The 26389-nt window shown below is 38.3% G+C and overlaps 1 protein-coding gene and 1 non-coding gene across 15 annotated transcripts in view; both read right to left on the bottom strand.

Moving 5' to 3' along the window:
* KIF21A (kinesin family member 21A) overlaps nucleotides 1-26389 on the bottom strand; it is a 174268-nt gene that overhangs the window by 135315 nt on the left and 12564 nt on the right. The window lies entirely within an intron of this gene.
* Nucleotides 24696-24802, bottom strand: LOC139030982 (U6 spliceosomal RNA). Its single transcript, XR_011483412.1, has one exon. It is a non-coding gene; the product is annotated as a U6 spliceosomal RNA (small nuclear RNA).

The following is a 26389-nucleotide window of genomic DNA, read 5'->3' as shown; positions in this document are numbered from 1 at the left end:
AATACAAAAATATATTCAGACTATGTCCTTTTTATTGTTATAATAATAATTAAGGCCATTAAATGTGACATATAGAATTAAGGCTATATTAAAATGTAAATATTTCATAAAATTATTTTCCCATAGGAAGAAATTTGACTGTCCTGACAGATAAAATCAACAAAATGTCACACAACAAAATAATAAACCTATTTGTTAAAGTTAATAAAACTATTGCATCAACACCCACAAATTGGGCATAAATATATTGTATGCTTGATTTTATAAAGGGCTCAGGTGTACTCGAGTGTAACTAAATATCTACTCTATAAGAACCTTAAAAAAAAACATGGTATATATAACAGATTGACTAAGATTTATAAGATTATCCTTTTGTATCACTGTAAATTGAAATTTGGCACTTTAGGGGCCTGGTTTGGATGGCTCAACCTCCTTTAAAATAAAAAGCAGGGATATTTGAATGGATATTTTCTTTTTTTTTTACATATAGCAGAAACATTCTAAATCTTTCTATAGACTAAAGACATTTTACTTAAAGTTTTAGACATAATTATTCTTTCTATTGCTAGGGACACTAATATAAAGATTATGTTTCACTCAACTGTTCTTTTTATTCTCTTCTCCCCCATGTTGGTTCAATGAGAGAAGTACAGTGGTACAGAATGCAGACTAAAAATGATCCCTATGAGACCATTAATTGCTACTACAACACTGTCTGGTGACTTTCTTATCAAAAGATCTAGCTGATATTTGGTTAACAACTGTATGTTCTAAACACAGAAAATCACTCTTTTAAAAAAATAATTAAAGAGCTTTTAAACAGCTCTTAAAGAATTCTACACAGGCTTGGTAACCATTTAATCCAGCTAAACATAGGGCTTCCCAGGTAGCTCAAAAGGTAAAGAATCTGCCTGCAATGCGGGAGACCTGGGTTCGATCTCTGGGTTGGGAAGGTCTCCTGGAGAAGGGCATGGCAACCCACTCCAGTATTCTTGCCTGGAGAATTCCAAGGACAGAGGAGCCTGGCAGGCAACAGTCCACCCATGGAGTCACCAAGAGTTGAACACAACTGAGCAACTAACACACACATCTAAACATAAGACCTAAAGACCAAAATAGATCCATGAAGATTTGATAATCAGGGGATGCCGGCAGCACCACACAACAGGAAAAAAATTCATGCATGTAGGCAAATACATAAGTAAGCCTAGCAAGAGGCAGAGAACAACAGCAAGAACAAGGGCAAGCAATAGGCAGAAGTCTAAGCAGATACAGTCCACGTATGGTGGCAGGAATCAGAGGTTCAATCACAAACATGTATTTTATAAGAAAAAGTTATACAGTCAGTCAACAAATGTATACTGGATATCTCTTCCGAATTAATCACTGCTCCATGGACTAAAAAGCGTGAGGAGCTACAGTCTGTGGAGTCACAGAGTCGGACACGACAGAACATGCCCCCCCCCCACTACCACCTATACACTGGTGATCCAGTTATGAATAAAACATAAACAGCTGCTTACAGGAGTCTGTGCTAAACATTCTGTAAACAGAAGTGCTGCTTTTGTTAACGTTAGTTCAAGAGACAGTTTAATGATGAACTAAGCAGTAAACAAAGGCAATAACTAAGACATATGGATCGTCAACAAGATAGAGTACAAAATACCGAAGCAGTGACCAAGGCAGCATTCAGTTCCTGGAATCAAGCTACTGAAAACCTAGCACTAAATGTTCAATTCATCCACCAAGAAAATGTATGTCTATACTAAATATTAGAAATTAAACATTAGAAAGATAAGACAAAACCGACCTTCTGAGCCACTGGAGCTCAGTATGGCCTGGTGTTTAAGAACAGATCTGTCCTAGAGTTTGAGGTAATGGTAATGTGCAAATGTTAAGTGACAACTTCTATGAGTCAAGATGTACAAGAGCAAGAAGACAGAGATAAGTACAAATGTGTTCAAAGTAGTGCTTTAAGAAAGAATAATCTGATGGCAATGAAACAGATTAGAGAGGGACATAATATAAGGCAGAGGGCATAATAGGAAGAGCATGTGATTGAACTAAGGAAATCTGGCTCTAGTCCCTATTCTTTTATTATTCTGATACTTTCAGAGTCTTTGTTTTGTCATTTTTAAAACAGGAAAAAGAACAAGCTTCCTGGGTGGCACTAGTGGTAAAGAACCGGCCTGCCAGTACAGGAGATGGAAGAGACATTGGTTCAGTCCTTGGGTTGGGAAGATCCCCTGGAGGATGCCATAGTAACACACTTCAGTATTCTTTGCCGGGAAAATCCCATGGACAGAGGAATCTGTCAAGCTCCAGTCCACAGGGTCGCAAAGAGTTGAACATGACTAAAGTGGCTTAGTACCAGTATAGCAATGAGGATTTACTCTCAATCTGCAAAGAGTCATACAAATGTTAGCTACTACAATCACTAGAGAAAAAAGCCATAGCAAAAGGTCAGTCATTAAGCAGTAAAGACCAGAACTAGAGCAATCACAATGTGAATTACAGCATCTGGTCCCATCACCTCATGGGAAATAGATGGGGAGACAGTGGAAACAGTGTCAGACTTTATTTTTGGGGGCTCCAAAATCACTGCAGATGGTGACTGAAGCCATGAAATTAAAAGACGCTTACTCCTTGCAAGGAAAGTTATGACCAACCTAGATAGCATATTAAAAAGCAGAGACATTACTTTGCCAACAAAGGTCCGTCTAGTCAAGGCTATGGTTTTTCCAGTGGTCATGTATGGATGTGAGAGTTGAACTGTGAAGAAAGCTGAGCACCGAAAAATTGATACTTTTGAACTGTGGAGTGGAGAAGACTCTTGAGAGTCCCTTGGACTGCAAGGAGATCCAACCAGTCCATCCTGAAGGAGATCAGTCCTGGGTGTTCATTGGAAGGACTGATGTTGAAGCTGAAACTCCAATACTTTGGCCACCTCATGCAAAGAGTTGACTCGTTGGAAAAGACCCTGATGCTGGGAGGGATTGGGGGCAGGAGGAGAAGGGGACGACAGAGGATGAGATGGCTGGATGGCATCACTGACTCGACGGGAATGAGTTTCAGTAAACTCCAGGTGTTGGTGATGGACAGGGAGGCCTGGCGTGCTGCTATTCATGGGGTCACAAAGAGACGGACGCGACTGAGTGACTGAACTGAACTAAACTGGCAAGGAGAAAAGTATAAGAGACACCAATGAAAAAGAAGTGGCAAGATTTGGCAACAACCAGAGGTAGGTGAAAAGAAGAGAAATTTTAAAAACATAAGTACCAGAAGACACGATGACAGTGGGCAGAGTAATAAAAAACTATTACAGTATTAAATTCTGGAAAAATATTAAACATGAATATAACATCTAATAATACTAAAACCATGTGTGTGTGTTTAGTTGCCCAGCCGTGTTCAACTCTCTGTGACCCCATGGACTGTAGCCCACCAGGCCCCTCTGTCCACAGGATTTCCCAGGCAAGAATACTAGAGTGAGTTGCCACTTCATCCTCCAGGTCTCTAGCATCTCCAGCATTGGCAGGCTGGTTCTTTAGCACTAGCCTCACCTGGGAAGCCCAAAACCATGTGAAGATGGCATAAAATTCTCAAATGGATACAATTTTGTTCAGTCATTATTATACATTGTAATAGTATCATGATACTAGCACCTGTAGCTTTTCAAATCTTACTAAATTTTGACCTATTTTTATTGTATTACAAAACAACAAACAGCGAATGTTTGTTGAAACAATCAATGAATCAGCTGGTTTTTTAAAATTTTTATTGAAGTATAAAATGTTGTTAGATTCAAATGTACAGCAAAGTGAATCAGCTATATGTACACAAAACCCCCTCGGTTTTGGATTTCCTTCCTATTTAGGTCACCACGGAGCACTCAGTAGAGTTCCCTCTGCCATACAGTAGATTCTCATTAGTTACCTGTTTTATTCATGGTATCAATAGTGTATTTATCTTAATCCCAACCTCACAACTCATCCCATAACTCCCTTCCCCCTTGATATCCATGTTTGTTCTTCATGTCTGTGTCTCTATTTCTGATTTGTAAATAAGACTGTATAAACCGATTTGTCCAAATCCACATATATGAGTTAATGTATGCTAGTTGTTTTTCTCATTCTGACTTACTTCCCTCTGTATGACAGACTCTATTTCAATCCACACCTCCAAAGATGACCCAATTCTGTTTCTTTTTATGACTGAGTACTATCCTACAACATATCACATCTTCTTTATCCATTCCTCTGCTGATGGACTTGCTGTTTCCATATTCTGGTTTGGAGAGGTGACTCCACATATGGTTTTTCCATATTCTGGCTATTATAAATAGTGGTGCAATGAACACAGGTGCATGTGTCTTTCTGAATTATGGTTTTCTCTGGGTATATGCCCAATACTAGGATGGCTGAGTCAAATAGCAGTTCTATTTATCATCTTTTTTATATTTTTCATCTTTTTTCATTTTTTCATATTTCATATAAAATTTCAAATTTTGTATAAAATATTTCATACTTCATATTTCATATAAAAATATTTTTCATCTTTTAAGCAACCTCCATGCTGTTCTCCATAGTGGCTGTACCACCAACCACGTAAGAGGGTTCCCTTTTCTCCACACCCTACCCAGGATTTGTTTATAGATTTTGATGATGGCCATTTTGACAGGTGTGAGGTGATACCTCATTGTAGTTTTGATTTATACTTCTCTAATGACTAGTGATGCTGAGCATCTTTGCATGTGTTTTTTGGCCATCTTGTATGTCTCCTTTGGAGAAATGTCTATTTAGGTCTTCCGCCCATTTTATGATTGGATTAACTTTTACATATATAGAGAGAGAGCTGCATGAGCTCTTTGTGTATTTTGGAGACTAATCCTTTGTCAGTTGCTTTGTTTGCAAATATCATCTCCCTTTCTGAGGTTTGTCTTTTTGTCTTGTTTATGATTTCCTTTGCTGTGCAAAAGCTCTGAAGTTTAACAGGGTCCTATTTTTTGGGGGGGGGGCAGTTATTCTCATTACTCTAGCATCAAAAAAGATCTTGCTGCAATTTGTGTCAAAGACTGTTCTGCGTATGTTTTCCTCTAAGAGTTTTAGTGTCCACCTTTACATTTAGGCTTTTAATCCATTTTTACTTTATTCTCATGCAGATGTTAGTGAGTGTTTAAATTTCATTCTTTTACATAAAGCTGTCCGGTTTCCAAGCACCACTAATTGAAGAGGATATCTTTACTCAATTGTATACTCTAGACTCCTTTGTCATAGATTAGGTGACCATAGGTTTATCTCTGGGCTTTCTGTATTGTACCACTGGTCTATATTTCTGTTTTCGTGACAGTACCATATTGGATTGATTATGGTAGCCCTGTAGTATACTCTGACTTCAGGAAGCCTGATTCTTCCAGCTCCATTTTTTTTTCCCCCTCAAGATTGCTCTTGATATTCAAGGTCTCTTGTGTTTCCATACTAACTAAATTTTTTTGTTGTAGTTCTGTGAAAAATGCCATTGATCATTTCATAGGGATTACCTTGAATCTGTACATTGCTTTGGGCAGTACTGTCATTTACACAATATTGATTCTTCTACTCCAAGAACATGGTATATCTATCTCTTTGTGTTGTCTTTCACTTCTTTCAGCATAAGTTTATTGTTTTCTGTGTACTGGTCTTTCATCTCCTTACGTAGATTTATTCCTAGGTATGTAATTTTTATTTTTGCATTGGTAAAAGGGATTATTTCCTTAATTTCACCTTCATTAATTGATCTTTCATTGTTAGTATAATGAATGCAAGAGATTTCTGTGTTTTAATTTTGTATCCTGTGACTTTACTAAACTCCTTGATTAGCTTTAGTAGTTTTCTTGATGGCATCTTTAGGATTTTCTATGTGTAGTTTCATGGCATTCTGCAAACTGTGACAGTTTTACTTCTTTGCCAATCTGTATTCCTTTTATTTCTTTATCTTTGGTTGATATGGCTAGGACTTCCAAAACTGTTGAATAATAGTGATGAGAGTAACCACCCTTGCCTTGTTCTTGATTTTACAGGAACTACTTTCAGTTTTTCAACATTGAGATTAGTGTTTGCTATAGGTTTGTCATATATGGCCTTTATTATGTTGAGATAGGTTCCCTCAGGGCCCACCTTCTGTAAAGTTCTTATCATAAATGGGTGCTGAATTTTGTCCATAGATTTTCCTGCATCTATGGAGATGACCATATGGTTTTTATTTTTCAATCTGTTGATGTGGTATAAGCCTGGCGTGCTGCAGTCCACAGGGTCACAAACAGTTGGACATGACTGAACAACAACAATCACACTGATTGGTTGGCAGATACTGATCCTTGCATCCTTGGGATAAATCCTATTTGGTCATGGTGTATGATCCTTTTAATGTGTTGTTAGATTCTGTTTAGCAGTATTTTGTTGAGAATTTTAACACCTATGTTCATTAGTGATACTGGCCTGAAATTTTCTTTTTTTGTGTGTTTTCATTGTCTGTTTTGGTATCAGGGTGATGGTGGCCTTCTAGAATGAATGAAAGTGTTCTTTTCTCTGAAGTTTTTTGGAAGAGTTTCAAAAGGGTAAGTGTTAACTCTTCTCTAAATGTTTGCTAGAATTCACCTGTGAAAGCATCTAGTTCTTAACCTTTGTTCATTGGAAGACTTTTGATCACAATGCTTGTAACTTGTCTGTTCATATTTTCTATTTCTGATTCAGTCTTGGAAGGCTGTATTTTTCTATGAATTAGATTACTTATCATAGGTTGTCCATTTTATTGGTATATAGTTACTGATAGTAGTCTTTTATGATCCTTTGTATGTCTATGGTGTTAGTTGTAACTTCTGTTTGATTTCTAATTTTAGTAACTTGAGTCTTCTCCCTTTTTTTCTTGATGATTCTGGCTGAAGGGTTATCAACTGTGTTTATCTTCTCAAAGAACCAGCCTTTAGTTGCACTGGTGTTCACAATTATTTTCTTCATCTCTATTTCATTTATTTCTGCTATGATCATTATAATTCTTTTTCATCTGCCAACTTTGGGTTTTGTTTGTTCTTCTTTCTATAGTTGCTTTAGGAGTAAGGTTAGGTTGTCTATATGTGATTTTTCTTGTTTCTTGAGTAAGATTGTATTGCTATAAATGTCACATTTAGAACTGCTTTTGCTGCCTTTTGTAGGTTTTGGAGTGTCATGTTTTCACTTTCCTTTGTTTCTAGGTATTTTTTTAATTTCTTCTTTGATTTCTTCAGTTATTTCTTATTTAGCAGTTATTTCTTATTTCTGTTTAGCCTCCATGTATTTGTGCTCTTTACACTTTCTTCCCCAGTAATTGATTCTAATCTCATAGCACTGGGGTCAGAAAAGATGCTTGAAATGATTTCAGTTTTCCTAAATTTACCAAGGCTTTATTTGTGACCCAAGATGTGATCTATCCTAGAGAGTGTTCCACATGTACTTCAGAAGAAACTGTGTTCTGCTACTTTCCAGTGGAATTTCCTATAAATACCAATTAGGTCTATCTGTTCTAATGTGTATAATTTAAAGCTTCTTTCTTCTTATTTTCTATCTGGATATTGGTGTAAGTGAAGTGTTAAAGTACCCCACTATTATTGTGTTACTGTCAATTCCCTTTCTATGGCTTTTAGCATTTGCCTTATGTATTGAGGTGTTCCTATGTAGGGTGCATAAATATTTACCATTGTTATATATTCTTCTTGGATTGATCCCTTAATCATTATGTAGTGGCCTACCTTGTCCCCTTCTACCAATCTTTACTTTAAAGACTATTCTGACTGATACCAGTACTGCTATTCCATCATTCTTTTCATTTCCATTTGCATGGAATATCTTTTTCCAACCACTCACTTTCAGTCTGTAGGTGTTCCTGGGTCTGAACTGGGTCTCTCATAGAAAATATATATATTTGGGTCTTGTTTTTGTATCCATTCATCCATTCCAGGTCTTTTAGTTAAAGTATTTAATCAATTTACGTTTAAAGTAATTATTGATATGTATGTTCCTATTTTGTTGCTGTTGTTTAGTTGCTAAGTTATGTCCAACTCTTTGCAACCCCATAGACTGCAGTATGCCAGGCTCTTCTGTGCTCCACTGTCTCACAAAGTTTGCTCAAATTCATATACATTGAGTAGGTAATACCATCTAACCATCTCATCCTCTGCCATCCACTTCTCCTTTTTGCATTCATCTTTCCCAACGTAAGAGTCATTTTCAATGAGTAGGCTCTTCACATCAGGTAGCCAAAGTATTGGAATTTCAGCTTCAGCAACAGTCCTTCCAGTGAATATTCAGGGTTTATTTCCTTTAGGATTGACTAGTTTGATCTCCTTACAGTGCAGGGGATTCAAGAGAGTCTTCCCAAACACCACAACTCAAAAGCATCAGTTATTAGGAACTTAGCCTTCCTTATGGTCCAACTGTCATATCCACACATGACAACTGGAAAAGCCATAGCTTTAATCATATGAACCTTTGTCAGCAAAGTGATGTCTCTGCTTACTAATACACCATTTAGGCTTGTCATAGCTTTCCTTCCAAGGAGTAAGTGTCTTTTAATTTCATGGCTGCAGTCACCATCCAGTGTCGAAGCCCAAGAAAATAAAATCTGTCACTGCTTCCATCTTTTCCCCTTCTGTTTAAATGCTGAGTATTAAGCCAGCTTTTTCACTCTTCTCTTTCACCCTCATCAAGAGGCTCTTTAGTTCCTCTTCACATTCTGCCATTATCATCTGCATATCTGAAGTTGATGATATTTCTCACAGCAATCTTGATTCCAGCTTGTGAGACTTCCAGCCCTGCATTTTACATGATATACTATGCTTAGAAGTTAAATAAGAATGGTGAACATGTACACCTTTGTCTTACTTCTTTCCCAATTTTGAATCACTCAGCTGTTACACGTCTGATTCTGAATGTTGCTTCTTAACTCACATACAGGTTTCTCAGGAGATGGTCAGGTGGTCTTGTATTCCCATCTCTCTACGGATTTTCCACAATTTGTTGTGATCCACAAAGTCAAAGACTTCAGTCATGAAGCATGTTTTTTCTGGAACTCTCTTGCTTTATCTATGATTGAACAAATGCTGGCAATTTGATCTCTGGTTCCTCTGCCTCTCTGAAACCCAGCTGGTGCATCTGGAAGTTCTTGGTTCATGTACTGCTGAAACTAGCTTGAAGGATTTTGAGCATAACCTTGCTAGCATGTGAAATCAGCACCACTGTATGGCAGTTTGAACATTTCTTAGCATTGTTCTTGTTTGGGTTTGGGACGAAAACTGACCTTTTCCAGTCCTGTGGCCACTGAGGAGTTTTTCCATTTGCTGAAATACTGAATGATGCACTTTGACACCATAAACTCTTAGGATTTTAAATAGCTCAATTGGAATTCGTCACCTCCACTAGCTTTGTTCACAGTAATGCTTCCTAAGTTCCACTTGACTTCACATTCCAAGATGTCTGGATCTAGGTGAGCGACAATATCACTGTGGTTATCTAGGTCATTAAGCCCTTTTTAGTATATTCTTCTGTGTATTCTTGACATCTCTTCTGCTTCTATTAAGTCCTTACCATTTCTGTCCTTCATCGTGCCCATCCTTACATGAAATTTTGCCTTGATATCTCCAATCTTCTTGATAAGCTCTCTATATTTTGCCATTCTATTGCTTTCCTCTATTTCAATGCACTGTTCATTTAAGAAGGCCTTCTTATCTCTCTTTACTATTCTCTGGAACTCTGCATTCAGTTGAGTATATCTTTCCATTTGTTTCTTGCCTTTTATTGGTCTTCCTTTCTCAGCTATTTGTAAAGCTCCTCAGACAACCACTCTGTCTTTTTGCATTTCTTTTTCTTTGGGATGGTTTTGGTCACTGCCTTCTGCACAATTTTACATTCCTCCTTCCATAGTTCTTCAGGCATTCTGTCTATCAGATTTAATCCCTTGAATCTATTCTTCACCTCTACTCCATAATCATAAAATATTTGATTTAGGTCATACCTGAATGGTCTAGTGGTTTTTCCCTACTTTCTTCATTATAAGCCTAAATTTTGCAATAAGGATCTCATGATCTGAGCCATAGTCATCTCCCTATCTTGTTTTTCCTTACTGTATAGAGCTTCTCCATCTTGGCTACAAAAAGTATCATCAATCTGACTTTGGTATTGATTATCTGGTGATATCAATCTGTAGTTATCTTATGTATTGTTGGAAGACGGTGTTTTCTATGATCAACGTGTTCTCTTGACAAAACTCCATTAGCTTTTTCCCTGCTTCATTTTGCACTCCAAGGCCAAACTAGCCTGTTGTTCCAGGTATATCTTGACTTCTTACTTTTGCATTACAATCCTCTATGGTGAAAAGGACATTTTTTGTGTGTGTTAGTTCTAAAATGTCTTCTTGTCTTCATCAAGCCAGTCAACTTCAGCTTCTCTGGCATCAGTGGTTAGGGCACAGAGTTGGATTACTGTGGTGTTGAACAGTTTGCCTTGGAAACGAATCAAGATCATTCTGTTGTTTTTGAAGTTGCACCCCCTTACTGCATTTCAGACTCTTTATTGACTATAAGGACTATTCCATTTCCTCTAAGAGATTCTTGCCCATGGTAGTAGGTGTAATGTTAATCTGAATTAAATTAGATGAACATTAATTCCAATCCATTTAGGTTTACTGATTCCTAAGATGTCAACATTCAATCTTTTCACCCTCTGCTTGACCGTGTCCAATTTACCTTGATTCAGGGAACAACATTACAGATTCCTATGCAATACTGTTCTTACAGCACTGGACTTTACTTTCAAGACCAGACACATCCACAACTGAGTGTCATTTCCACTTTGACCTAGCTGCTTCATTATTTCCGGAGCTATTAGAAATTGCTCTCCACTAATCCCCAGTAGCATATTGAACCCCTTCCAACTGGAGGCCTCGTCCTCCAGTGTCTTATCTTTTTGCCTTTTCATATTGTTCATGGGGGTCTCCAGGCAAGAATACTGGAGCGGTTTGCCATTTCCTCTTCCAGCAGACCACATTTTGTCAGAACTCTTCTCTATGACCCGTCCATCTTGGGTGGCCCTGCAGAGAATGGCTTATAGTTTCGCTGAATTATGTAAGCCCTCTCACCAGGACAAGGCTGTGATCCATGAAAGGGATGTTCCAGTTACCATTTTATTAATTGTTTCTGATTTGTTTTTGTAGGTCATTTTTTTCTGTTGTGTTTCTTGCCTAGATAAGTTCTTTTAGCATTTCTTGCAAATCTGGTCTGGTGGTGCTGAATTCTTTAAGTTTTTGTATGTCTGTAAGACTTTTAACTTTTCTGTCAAATCTAAATGCTCGTAAAGTAATCTTAGTTGTAGGTTTTCCCCTTTCATCATTTTAAATATATCCTGCCACTCCCTTCCAGCCTGCAGAGTTTCTGCTGAAAGATAGCTGATAACCTTATGGGGATTCCCCTCTATGTTATCTGTTGCTTTTGCTTGATGCTTTTAATATTTTTTCTTTGTACTTAATCTTGATAGTTTGATTAATATGTGTCTCAGCATGTTTCTCCTTGGCTTTATCCTATATGCGGCTCTCTGCACTTCTTGGATTTGACCAATTATTTTTTTTTCACATGTTAAGGAAGTTTTCAACTACAATCTCTTCAAATATTTTCTCAGACCCTTCTCTTTCTCTTCTTCTGGGACTCCTATAATCAATGTTTAATGTTGTCCCAAAGGTTTTTAAGACTGTCTTGAATTCTTTTAGTTCTTTATTCTGTTCTGAGCAGTTATTCTGCACAAATTCTAGCTTCTGGCTCACTTATCCATTTTTCTGCCTGTTATTCTGCAATTGATTCTTTCTAGTTATTTTTCATTTCAGTTATTGTATTGTGCATCACTCTTTGTTCTTTAGTTCTTCTAGGTCATTGCTAAATGTTTCTTGTATTTCCTCCATTCTATTTCCGAGTTTTTGAATCATCTTTACTATCATTACTCTGAATTCTTTTTCAGGTATATTACCTATTTCCTCTTCATTTATTTGGTCTTGAGACTTTTTACTTTGTTTGTTCATCTGCAACACATTTCTTTGTCTTCCCATTTTGTCTAACTTTCAGTGCTTGAGGTCTTCCTTCCATAGGCTGCAGGGTCATAGTTCTACTTGTTTCTGGTGTCTACCCCAGGTAGGTGAGGTTGGTCCAATGACTTGTATAAGCATCCTCATGGGAGGGATTGGTGCCTGCATCCTGGTGGGTTGAGCTATTTCTTTTCTTTTTGATGGAGAGGCAATGTCAACTGGTGTGTTTTGGGGTGTCTGTGATCTTCAAACAGCATGGCTTTGTGTTCCTATCTTGCTTGGTATTTGGTGTGGGATGTTCAGCACTGCAGCCTACAGCCAGTTGGGTGGAGTCAGGTCTTGGAGCTGAGATCAAACTCTGGGAGAGCTCTTGCCAATTAATATTCCCTAGAGCTGGAAATTCTCTGGCATTCCAGAATCCTGCACTGAGAGCTCACACAGCACAGGTCCAGGCCTACCCTGACCTCATAACCAAAACCCAATAAACCACACGGCTCTGCAGAAAAAGGGGGAGGAAAAGAAAAGATCAAAGAAAGGAAAAAAGGTAAAAACACAGAACAAAGGGAGAAAAACAAGGGAAAAGCACAGAACCAAAAAATTAATGTAGAAGCAGAAATACAAAAAATAAAAATATATTAAAAATTTTTAATGAAAACACAAAAGATAAAAATAAAAAAACAAGAGAAAAACAAAAACAGAACAACAACAACAAAAAGTAATAATTATATTTTCCTAAGGTCCCAGCTGCCAGTATCCTTTTCTCCATTGTGAGTCACCTCCACCTCCCCAGAATGCTCTCTAAAACTTCTAGGCAGTTCTCTGGTTCCTCTGTGTGCACTGTGGTGGGTAGCTCAGACTCTGACCTGGCCTAATACCCATGGGTACTAGACCCCCAAGTCTACCGCTGCTATAGCTATACCAGTTTCATTTGTGAGAACACTGATTGTCCATTCAGATATTCCATAGATGCAGGGCTTACCAAGCCCATTGCAGGGATTTAATCAGTGGTTTGTGCAGCTGCACAGAAATATTTGTGTTCCTCTTCCTCAGTCACCCCACCCTGGGTCTCAGTTGTGATTTTTAGCCCCACCTCTGTATATCAGGCCACCCACAGGAGCCTCCTCCCAAGGCGGCCCTGGAGCATTTGTACCCCATCTCTCCCCTGTGAGGACAGGGTACAGCCCGCCTGTGTCACAGGGGCCTGGTGGTGACAGGTGTGTAGGGAAGCCACAGGCCACAAGCACGAGAGGTCCAGCACTAATGGGAGCCTTTCCTAGTGCCTGGGAGCAGGAGTGAGGTCAGCGCTTGCTGGGGTTTTTCTTAGCACCTGGAAGGGCAGGTGTCCAGTGAGTGGGGAGAAAGAGTCTACAATGGTGGCCCCATCCCTGTGTGCCACTCAACAGGAGCACCCTGCTTCTGAGGCAGTCTGGATTTCCTCCACGAGCATTCCCAGTTGCAGATTTCCTCCCTCCCATCCCCTCTGGCTATCTCCTCATAGCCAACAGCAGTCTTCTTCCCGGGCTTACTATTCAATCCCCATATTCCAGCTCTCAGCCTCCATGTACACTGGCAGACACACGTCCCAGTCTGGGACAGGCAGGGCTGAGGCACAGACCATCTGTGCAAGTCTCACTCTGTCCTATCTGCCAGAGACCAGCTGTTTCACACTCCTCTGACAGCCTCAGATGCTCTCCTTCTGTCCCAACCAATCCTCTGCTGGTGAGAAGGCTTCCCCAGCTGCAGGAACCTCTCCTCTGCTTCAACTTCCCTGATGGTCAGAGCATCATGGAAGGAAGGTCTGCTCTTCAGAATGGTCATATCATACTGGTCCACACCAGTGTAATCATACTATCATTACATAATTTAAACAGGACACAGATCCCATCTCATTTCCTTCCCTCTTTTTTCCTTCTTTCTTTCATCCTACTCAGATATGTGGGGATCTTTCTTGTCCTTTCCAGTGTCCAACATCTTCTGCTAGTGTTTAGTTGGTGTTCTGTGAGAACTGTTCCATCTGTAAATGTGTTCTTGATGCATTTGTGGAAAGAGATGAAGTCCATGACTTCCTACTCCTCCACCATCTTAGTTAGCCTCCTCAGCTGGTCGTTTTTTAACTTATAAAGGGAAGCTGCAGTGATGCTTCTTCATATTACTTTGCAAATGCAGTGAAACAAGAAAAAGGTATTGTTTCCTTCATCTTGTCATCTGTTTGCTTCTGGAAAGGTTACAGCCAACAAAATAATCCTTAATAACTCTAGATTTGATGGTCAGAGCATCATGGAAGGAAGGTCTGCTCTTCAGAATGCTTATATCATACTGGTCTACATCATTAATCAAAACACCACTGTAATCACACAGCCATTATGTAATTTAAAACCTGAACACTAGGTTGGTGCCAAAGGGATGGAAAAAAATGGTGTATATAAGACAATGAAAACAACACATCTAAACACGAATATGGAATGACAAGGGTTCTACCACCTCGATTACACTGGTGGGAATTCAACTAGGTGCCCCTTCTGTGCAATGCCTAATTCTATCATTTGAATGAGCAAAGTGTAACTAGACAGAATACCATCCAGAAAACACTGGCTTTGTAAGGTCTAATATATATCTGGATAAAGATGATTAGTAATAGTTTTGAGGACCACCTAGTTAGTAATTCTAGGGATAACATACATACACGAAGTGACACATTAAGTAATGAAAGGCATAGCATATAAAGTTGATCAATCTCCAACAGTGCAATTGCTTCTTCTCTTAACTTAGATATCTGATACATAAAAACAATATACGGTTTCCTGGGGATATTCTATTAAGTTCATTGTCTGTTGACCCTATCTTATAATACCTGACCTGAACACATAAACATGAGGGCATTTGGAAATACTGGAAAATTACAGAAGCAACAAAAATTATGAACCAAAGCCATTTAATTCTTCAATGGCTTCAACCAAAGCCAATGTTCTTCAATGACTGATGAGTATTTACAAGTATTTACAGTAGCATCAGTGAGAATTAACAAGCAATAAGTAAAAGAAAGGCCTGGTTCTGAAATAAGAACTAATTGCTTAGTATCTATGATGATGATATTTCATAAGTATATTTTATTAATAAAGCACTTTGAATGCCTGGGAATCACCAAGAATTTAGCAATAGTATGGTACAAACAGTGGAACTAAGGACATGTTCAACTGGCTTAATTGCCCTTAATACTTTTCAAGGAGCTACTATGTATCAGAAACATACTTAGAATCTATTTCTGTTACTTTATTTGCTATTTGCTCAACTACCCTTTTAAATTGTGGTTATTTTCTCCTCTCTTTAGAGAAAAGATACATTATCTACCTTGTATGTGAAATCAATGCAATGAATGGATTCATATGAGTAAATAGAATAGTATCTGTTAAATGAACCAATTAATTACAAAATAAATTAATGAAAAGGGAAAGAAAGAAAAGGAATAGTAAGATATGGTAACAGTAATGATATGGTGTGATAGAGACAGTGTGGTATATAGCATGCTATGGTATGGTACAGTATGACATAGTATGGTGTGGTGGTTGTTCAGTCACTCAGTCGTGTCTGACTCTGTGACCCCGTGGACTGTAGCACACCTGGCTTGCTTGCCCTTCAGCTCCCAGAGTTTGCTAAAACTGATGTCCATTGAATCGCTGATGCCACCCACCCATCTCATCCTCTGCCCCGCCTCCCCTGCCCCGCTTCTCCTCCTGCCCTAAACCTTTCCCAGAATCAGGGTCTTTTCCAATAAGTCGGCTCTTTGCATCCAGTGGCCAAAGTATTGGAACTTCAGCTTCAGCATCAGTCCTTCCTATAAATATTCAGGGTTGATTCCCTTTAGGGCTGACTGGTTTGATCTTGCAGTCCAAGGGACTCTCAAGTGTCTTCTCCAGCACCACAGTTCGAAAGAATCAATTCTTCAGTGCTTATCCTTTATGGTCCAACTCTCACATCTGTACAAAACCATAGCTTTAATGATACAGACCTTTGTTGGCATAGTGATGTCTCTGCTTTTTAATACACTGTCTAGGTTTGTCATAGTTTTTCTTCCAAGGAGCAAATGGCTTTAAATTTCATGGCTGCAGTCACCATCGGTAGTGACTTTGGAGCCCAAGAAAACAAAGTCTGTCATTGTTTCCATTGCTTCCCCATCTTTCTACCATGAAGTGATGGGATGGGATGCCATGATCTTAGTTTTTTCAATGGTGAGTTTTAAGCCAACTTTTTCACTCTCCTCTATCACCTTCATCAAGAGGCTCTTTAGTTCCTCTTCACTTTCTGCCATTAGGATGGTGTCATCTGAATATCTGATATTACAGATATTTCTCCCAGCAATCTTGATTTCAGCTTGTGATTCATCCAGCCTGGTATTTCACACATTATGGTAACGATAAGGTAATCCAATGTTATGGTACGGCATGCTATGGTAATTGGATGGTACGGTATGATATGGTGATGGTATGAAATGTCTTGGAGATGGTATGATATTGGGATAGGATGGTAATGGCTCTGTTCTGAAAGTCCCACATCCATGGATAATCTGTTGACAAGTTCCTAGAGTGGTATAGTAGTAGGAATGTTTTGAAAACTGACTCATCAATTTTAAAGACAGACAGAATCTTGGAGGAAATCTAGTCTAATGTTCATTTTAAATATAAGACCAAGAGAAAATATGTGATTTGCCTAATGTAACAAAAAAATATGTGTTTTGCCTAACGTAACTCATCTAGTTACTGGGGAAGCAGGGTTGAGCCCTAGGTCTTCTAACTTTCATTCCTGTAGTATAAACAGCTCCTCTTTTTCACCACTCCCTTGGGAGCTGAGTGGAGCTCCTTTGTGAAGGAGATACACTGACCAGCAATACTTACTATATCACTCCACTAATTCATGTAACAAAATGCTAGCAGTTACAACAAAGAATGGAATTTTTCTTGTTGTCTCATAATTTCAACTACAAGCCTCAAGAAAAGTTTCTAGACGTATCCCTACAGCATTTATGAAGAGTTGACCAAACCAGCCCATCAACTATCAGTCCTAACTTCTTATCTTCAGGTTATTTAAGATAAGGTTCAAGATCCATGGTGGAGATACTTTGAAGAGAATTCACAGATATAGAGAACAGCGTTTTCTCTTTTCCTTTCCAAAGTATAGTAAGGCAAAATTTTTCTCCTCTCTCAAAACAAGTGAGTGAGTGGTCCAAGGTTTTCTTTACTTACAGAGCTATAAGAGGGGGACTGTAGCATTTCACTTCTGCAGAATGCAGAGTATCCCATCTAAAATGCCCATATCACAAAGTTCAGGCTCATCTCAGAGTGTCCAGGAGCACTCAGAGAGGAGGGATGAGAGAATTCCTGGGAAAATCTAATGTATGTCATTTGGAATCTAGGTACTGTTATATATAAATACCTGGAAAAGTCTGAAGATAGGAGGTCAAAGAAAAAAACAATGGAGGGTAGTAATTGAGTAAACATGTTCCACATCTGCTATTTAACAAGTTACAGATACGTGATATTTCTCATTGCTCAAGTGGACAAAAACAAGAGGAGCCAAACAATAAGCCATTTTCACAGGAATTCTGCCAAGGAAAGTTGACTATCACCAAGGCAAATGGACATTCAGTGTCACAGGCTATAGGTATATGAGGAGGATGGAAGAGAAAAGGAGATAGAGCATCCCTCAAAAGGTCAAGCAGGAAATTGAAAACTGTGAAGTGAAAAAAAAAAAAAGATGAAAAACTATATATGCAATAAAATATAATTTTCTTATCTTATATAAATAATATGAGACTATATTTTAAAATATGGGTTTTCTGGTGGCTCCGATGGTAAGGGTGGCTCCCTGCAATGCGGGGACCTGGGTTGGATGCCCAAGTTGGGAAGATGCCCTGGAGGAGGGCAGGGCAACACCCTCCAGTATTCTTGCCTGGAGACTCCAATGGACAGGGGAACCTGGCGGGCTGCAGTCCATGCAGCTGCAAAGAGTCGGACACGGCTGAGCGACTAAGCACAGCACATGCTAAAATATAATAAGTAGACATATGTTCTCATCAGGATAGTGAAACTTATAAATTTTCTAAAATGAACAGAAAATACTTTCTATAATCAGAAAAAATACACTATTAAAACTGCTTGCAAGTAACTTTGTGGGAAAATGTGAACATTTTTACTATTACAGTCAAAATCAACTTCTATCTTCTTTTCAGTGCCATTAGTACTGTTCTGAATCTTGCAGCCAAAAGCAGTTGCTTTAATAATATCAGATGATGAGAAACATAGCAAAGCTTGAAGTTCAGGGCCAGGAAGATAAACTAGTCCATATTGTGTTCACCCAACATTGTCAAGTGAGCTCTCCACAAGACAATAACATGGCAGACCACTGCTACCAGAATATAATCAATTGCCCTTCTACCTCCTCTCAGTGGTGTCACCGGCTAACTCAAAATTTTCATTACTCACTTTCTACCAGCCCCCAGGAACACCAGCCATCTAAGATCTTCAAATTGCTCTTTGGTCCAAAATATAGAAAAAGCTCATCAAACCCCTGTTCACCAAACTAGCCATCAGAAGTCCAAGCTTTCCAAACCATCCTTCGTATAAAAATGCTCATTCAATACTACCTTGCATAGCTTCTAATTTGGTTCCACCATCTATCCCTCACTTCCTTTCTAAATGCTATGTTAGAAATTACAATCCATTGGCAACAGTATAGACCAGTCATTAAGCCTGGAACAAGGGCTTCCCTGATAGCTCAGCTGGTAAAGAATCCGCCTGCAATGCAGAGATCCCGGTTCAATTCCTGGGTCAGGAAGACCTGCTGGAGAAGAGATAGGCTACCCACTCCAGTATTTTTGGGCTTCCCTTGGGGCTCAGCTGGTAAAGAACCCACCTGCAATGCAGGAGACCTGGGTTTGATCCCTGGGTTGGAAGATCCCTGGAGAAGAGAAAGGCTACCCACTTCTATATTCTGGCCTGGAGAATTCCATGGACTGTACAGTCCACAGGTTCGCAAAGAGTTGGACACCACAAAGTGACTTTCACTGTCACTTTCACTTCATTTTCACTGGCTGAAACCAAGTTGACCAGCCTTGTCACTTACAGCTGTGTGACCACAGGCAAATTGCTTAAATTCTCAATTTCCTCATTCATAAAGTGGAATTAATAATAGTACCTATAAGATTATCATTAGGTTTATGTGAGTTAATGTGTATTTAGAGTTTAGAACATTTGCTTCTGCCACATAATGAGTGTTTGACAATTCATTTATTTTTATTAGAAAACTCACCTGTACTCTCAACTTAAACCTTACATGTTCCTCCCAAGGAAGTGGCTCTTACTGAAGTGCTCCCAAGTAAGGCTATTTTTTCTTTCACGTCATGTATGTGTAAGACACTGCCTGGAGGTGAGGCTTCTTCTTGCTCCTGAGTGCAGTTTCCAATCTATTGTCCCTCTTCCAAAGATCCCATCTTCTCGGAAGCACCTGTAGTCAGATCTAGCTACAAGCTGCTCTTTGCCACACTGCCTCATCCACTGATCTCCTTATGGGCCACTCTATCAGCTACTTCTATCACCACTACTTCTTTCAGCACTCTTAGCAAACTCAAATCCCTTAGGTAATACACCCAACAATTTTATCTCACAATTCTCTGGCCTCCTTAAAACCAGTTTCATTTTCGTTAAAAAAAAAAAAAAGAAGAAGAAGATGATGCAGTCAGAAGAGACCTCCTCCATCTTCATCTTCATGCTTCCAGATCCAAACTATATTTCATCTATACCCACAGATTCTGGGAGGTTTTTCTGTTACAATAGAAGTGTCACTGCTTCTATTTAAGGCCACTCTCTCAACTTTTTCTCCTTAATCTCATCCCTAGTCTCCTTCCCAAGGGCTTCACTCCTACAAATATCTCCTCTTTTTCTTATACCACCCATCTAAACAATTTACTTGATTTTTCTCTTTCCCTTGCACTCTTTATCAGCAAACCCTAACAGTTCTATCTCCAAAATATACCTCAGATCTACTGTTTACCACCTGTACTGCTCTTATTTAGTCCAAGCTGCTTCCATCTTTCTCCTGGAACAAAATAACAGCATTCTCACTGATCTTCCACCTCTATTTTTAACTCTTATAACACAGTCCATCTTCTATATAACAAGTTATCTTTCTAAAATGTAAGTCATATCTCCACTTAAAGCTTTCTAAAGCCTTCTCACTAAAATTAAGTCCAAAATTTCCATTCTAGACTACAAGGCCCTAAACAGTCTGGCTCCTGCCTATATCTCTGTCATTATTTCCATCTTCTTTTTCATTTACTGTATCTGGCTATCCTGCTCTTCTTACGATTCCACTAACCATATCAGCTTATTTTTCATGTCTCATCTTCTCCACAGCACTTATCAACATCTGAAGTTATTTTTTTTTTTTTTATGTTTATTGTCTCTGTCCTCACCCAATGTTAACTTCTTGAAAGTAGAAACACTTGTCTTATATCTATATCCTCCACACCCAACACACTTTCTGGAACATCTGCTGCTGCTGCTGCTGCTAAGTCGCTTCAGTCGTGTCCGACTCTGTGAGACCCCATAGACGGCAGCCCACCAGGCTCTGCCGTCCCTGGGATTCTCCAGGCAAGAACACTGGAGTGGGTTGCCATTTCCTTCTCCAACGCATTAAAGTGAAAAGTGAAAGTGAAGACTCTCAGTTGTGTCCCACTCTTAGCGACCCCATGGACCACAGCTCACCAGGCTCCTCCGTCCATGGGATTTTCCAGGCAAGAGGACTGGAGTGGGGTGCCATTGCCTTCTCCCTCTGGAACATCAATGGCAGTCAAATATTTCTAGACTGACTAAAGTCTCCATAGTAATCGGGAGTAGACTATATTTTTCTTCTCTGGTACTGAGGGCCAGGTCTGACATGCCTGGGGTCAGGAACGTCCCCTGGAGTAGGAAATGCAACCTGCTCCAGTATTCTGGCTTGGAAAATTCCATGGACAGAGGAGTCTGATGGCTGTAGTTCATGTGGTCACAAGTCGGGCAATACTGAACAACTGAGCATGCACTGACATGTCTAATGATGGGTTAAGCATTTCACAGAAAAGGACAAAAAAATAGAAATAAAAAATACCCCTGCTTTAAATAATTCAAGATCCATTTAAGGAAGAAGAGCTATGAACCCAAATCACTAAAATACTACACTTGACCCTTGAATAACAAAGGTTTTAACTACGCCTGTCAACTCACTTATTTTTTTTTAAATAAACATGTACTACTGTACTAAACAATGCAAGATCAGTTGAATCCATGGATGCAGAATCACACATGGAAGGGTTGACTGTAAAGTTATATGAGGATTTCTGACTGCATGGAGGGGAAGGTTGGTGCCTCCAACCTTGGTGTTGTTCAAGGATCAATTGTATTTACAAAGCAAACTATCATGTTCCATATGTTAGACTTACATATGTATACACAGTAGAAATCAGCAAGAGAGGAATCCTTAGAGAAAAATAATTCTATTAACATGAGTATATATATTTTACAGATGAGGAAACTGAGGTTCAGGCAGCTCAAACAATTCACCCAAAGTTAAAAACTAGGAAAGACAACACTACCACTACAATATTGTAAAGTAATTAGCCTCCAATTAAAATAAATTAATCAATTAAAAAAAAACAGGAAAGAAGTCAAGTTCAAACACATCTCTTGATGTCAAAGCCCATTCTCCTCATAGGAACCTGCTTTGGTCAGGTCCTTATAACAAGAGCTGGCTACTACGAAAGATACATCTACCAGAAGTAAGACTATAATATCTGTCAGGGACATCTGGAAGTCTGTAACTCCACCAATATTAAATTCCCAAAGGGCTTGAGTCCTTGAGTCTTGAAATATAACACAGATCATCAGTTCCCTGGAAAAAAAAAAAACAAACAGAGCCTATCACCCACAGGACACTAGGACTGATGAAGTGAAAAGATTAACAGTTAACGAAGGGATTTTTAAATTTTATTCACACTATCCTTAGAAGTGAAATGTTTTAGGAAACTTTCCATAGCAGCTTCCTGCCTCACTCAGATCCAAACTAGCCACTCTGAGTGAATCAGTTATTAATTATACACGAAAAAAATGTGTGTTTATGTGTGAGTGTGAACAGATGTGCATGTATTCAAGTCTTTTTATGTGCAAATGAGCTGTTGTCAATAAATTTTTGCAATTAATATCTATGAAAATAGGATGAAATTTATGGAAAGGGATTTTTTAATGGAATGAGCATGAAAATTAGGAAAGATGAGAAAGGATAAGTAACAGAGGGAAAATAAGCAAATAGATGAACATGGCTATGTTAAAGATTAGGAGAGTAGAACGATTAGATGTCATGGGACAGATTATTAAGACTTTATGTTGCTATTTTGGAAAATAAAGAGTCATTTTTCTGAGTTAGAAAGTATGCTAATGTGATCACAATGTCTATAGAGGTGTACCACTCTAATAACTTGAATGTAAAGTGTTTAAACTTAATTGTTGGCACGTTTCATGGGAAAATCATCCTATAACCCAACTGAACTAAGTTTCTCAAGGGCAAATTCCACATCTGATTCATCTTGCATTTCCCAGTGCCTAGCAAAGTGTTTTTAGTGTACTTAATTATAGGGGTGCAATAACTAATAAATTGAATAGGACTAAACTGAGATACATTGAATTTACTTGGTCAAATTGAATTAAAATGGTCAGGAATGAGAACTATTAATTACCCTCACAAACACACTTTTATTCCTCCATTTTAGATACAAAAATATACTTACTTAAGTAACTTCTGTTCTACTTACAATGAGCTTAGAGTAATAGCCTTCTTTTTACGCTTTTACTATCTATACTTTACAAAGAGGCTGTAATGTATATAGTGGAAGTATAAACCACTTTATACATAGATGAAATTGAGTCATAGAGAGACATCATATTATTTTTCCACAGGATTACTTTTATATTACTGCCACCTAAAAGTGAGTCAGTGGAAAAAAGGAGATCTGAACTCAAACTCCAAAAGCATTACTTTCTTCACCGAAGTTCATTTTAAAAGATTCAATCATAAAAGCAAAATTATGAAATATGCAAATAACCATATTTGACAGTCAAAAAAAGGCACAAAGATGACTACTTTTAGGAACAGAAGTTCCTGTTACTGCATTTCTTTTTTCACATAAAATAGAGAGCAAGGTTCCTATCAGAATGTACAGAGAACAAACATATAAGCAAGGGCAGGGACTCTACCTGATGATTTTGCAGAATACTCAACCTCAGTTACATTATCCCTACTGCTATGTTTATTATTTTGATAATTTATATTTGGAGTATTTTCTGCTTGTCAAACACAGCAAATAGGACTAGTCTTAAGTGCTAAGGCAGTCTTAAGTCATCTTCAATGGTTCACTTAACTTTTTTTTTCTATTTATTTTTATTAGTTGGAGGCTAATTACTTTACAATATTGCAGTGGTTTTTGCCATACACTACATGAATCAGCCATGGATTTACATGTGTCCCCATCCTGATTCCCCCTCCCACCTCCCTCTCCATCCCATCCCTCTGGGTCTTCCCAGTACACCAGCCCTGAGCACTTGTCTCATGCATCCAACCTGGGCTGGCGATCTGTTTCACACTTGATAATATATATGTTTCAATGCTATTCTCTCAGATCATCCCACCCTCGCCTTCTCCCATAGAGTCCAAAAGTCTGTTCTATACATCTGTGTCTCTTTTTCTGTCTTGCATATAGGGTTATCGTTACCATCTTTCTAAATTCCATATATATGTGTTAGTATACTGTATTGGTCTTTATCTTTCTGGCTTACTTCACTCTGTATAATGGGCTCCAGTTTCATCCATCTCATTAGAACTGATTCAAATGTATTCTTTTTAATGGCTGAGTAATATTCCATGGTGTATATGTACCACAGCTTCCTCATCCATTCGTCTGCTGATGGGCATCCACGTTGCTTCCATGTCCTGGCTATTAAAACAGTGCTGTGATGAACATTGGGGTACACGTGTCTCTTTCAGATCTGGTTTCTTCGGTGTGTATGCCCAGGAGTGGGATTGCTGGGTCATACGGCAGTTCTATTTCCAGTTTTTTAAGGAATCTCCACACTGTTCTCCATAGCGGCTGTACTAGTTTGCATTCCCACCAACAGTGTAAGAGGGTTCCCTTTTCTCCACACCCTCTCCAGCATTTATTTCTTGTAGACTTTTGGATAGCAGCCATCCTGACTGGCGTGTAATGGTACCTCATTGTGGTTTTGATTTGCATTTCTCTGATAATGAGTGATGTTGAGCATCTTTTCATGTGTTTGTTAGCCATCTGTATGTCTTCTTTGGAGAAATGTCTGTTTAGATCTTTGGCCCACTTTTTGATTGGGTCATTTATTTTTCTGCAATTGAGCTGCAAGAGTTTCTTGTATATTTTTGAGATTAATCCTTTGTCTGTTGCTTCATTTGCTATTATTTTCTCCCATTCTGAAGTCTGTCTTTTCACCTTGCTTATAGCTTCCTTTGTTGTGCAAAAGCTTTTAAGTTTCATTAGGTTCCATTTGTTTATTTTTGCTTTTATTTCCAATAAAAATATGGAACGCTTCATGAATTTGCATGTCATCCTTGCGCAGGGGCCATGCTAATCTTCTCTGTATCATTCCAATTTTAGTATATGTGCTACCGAAGTGAGCACTCACTTAACTTTCTATTGCATATTTTTAAAATTCAATTTGTCATCACACTGTTTTATCTTTTTTACCAACTGAGCTATTAGGGAAGCTTTTATTTCACAGTAAACCAATTTGTGAAGGACACAAAAGGTATTTATTTTACCAGTTCAATCAAATTTGTTTTCTAAATAGGTTCATTTCTAAAAGTGAAACTTATTTTCAAGATCATTTACATTTCTGACTTGGTTTGTTGATTCTGTATCACTCAGAAACCTGTTTTTCAATGCAAACCAAACTAGCCATCTAGTCAAAGGTTTCAGCAGCTAGCATTATATAAAAATTGAAGACCTGGTTTTTGAATAAGGTCCTTAGAAAAAAAGTCACAGATTGATTTTATTTCTTCTTTAATCACAGTAATTAAACTAAAAATTTGCAAAATAACATCTTATAAATTACTAAAAATGGAAGGCTAAAATTAAGCCAATGTCTTTTTAAGTTAGCAAGGAAACTCTGTCATCCCAAATCTTTCAATTACCTCACATTAGGCATGGAAATAGTGAGACGTTTTCCTAGAGATCATTTATAAAGTGAGTGTGTATGTATGTGTGTATACGTATATGGTCACGCATGTGACCATGTGTATGAGCATGTATGCCTATGTACATGTGAACTGAGGACATTGTATTTCTGATCACTTTTGGGGACTTAGTAAAACTTCTGTTGGCATAAGTACTCTTAACAATATAGCAAGTAATACACTTAAGAGTTTAAGGATTAAGGTGTCAGTCAGCTCACCTTACCAGGTGAGCAATTGGAAATCAATTAGTATTCCCATGTCCTTAAAGATAAACAAGAAAGAAATGTAATTCTTTATTTATAAAAGAGAACCAAGATTATTAAGAAAATATATTATTCAACCTGGTCAAGAAAGCATAATGATCTGCCTTGACTTTCACAACTCAATACATTCATAAAGACAAACAATGGTATTCATTTTACCATATAAATACAATGCTGATAACATCAGGTGATAACATGGAGGTCATATATTATTTAATATAAATGTACAATTACCATCCTTTCTTACAGTTTTATTGAGATATTTTGTTGCTTTTATTTAGTCACTCAGTCATGTCTGACTCTTTTGAGGCCCCTTGGACCGTAGCCAGCCAGGTTTTCTCTGTCCATGGGATTTTCTGGGAAAAATTACTGGAGTGGTTTGCCATTTCCTACTCTGGAGATCTTCGCAACCGAGGAATCAAACCCGAGTTTCCGTCTCTCCTGCGTTGCAGGTGCATTCTTTACCACTGAGCCATGGGGAAGCCCTTAGTGAGATATAATTAGCAAAACCATAAGATAGTTAAAGTTTACATTATGATGATCCTGATATAAACATGTGAAAGGGTTTCCCTTCGATTCACACAATCATTACCTCACATATTTGCCATTTTTTAAAAAAGAACATTTAAGTTCTCCAAGCAAAGTTCAATTATGCAACACAATGTTAACAACTATAGTTGCCATGTTATATATTAAGGTCTCAAGACTTATTCTTCTTACAACTCAGTTTGTGCCCTTTTACCAATCTCTTCCTATTTCTTCCATACCCC

The sequence above is a fragment of the Odocoileus virginianus genome, chromosome 24 (assembly GCF_023699985.2).
Source record: "Odocoileus virginianus isolate 20LAN1187 ecotype Illinois chromosome 24, Ovbor_1.2, whole genome shotgun sequence".
Taxonomy (NCBI): Eukaryota; Metazoa; Chordata; class Mammalia; order Artiodactyla; family Cervidae; genus Odocoileus; species Odocoileus virginianus.
The sequence above is the reverse complement of the archived record's forward strand: the minus strand, read 5'-3'. Positions and strand labels throughout refer to the sequence as shown.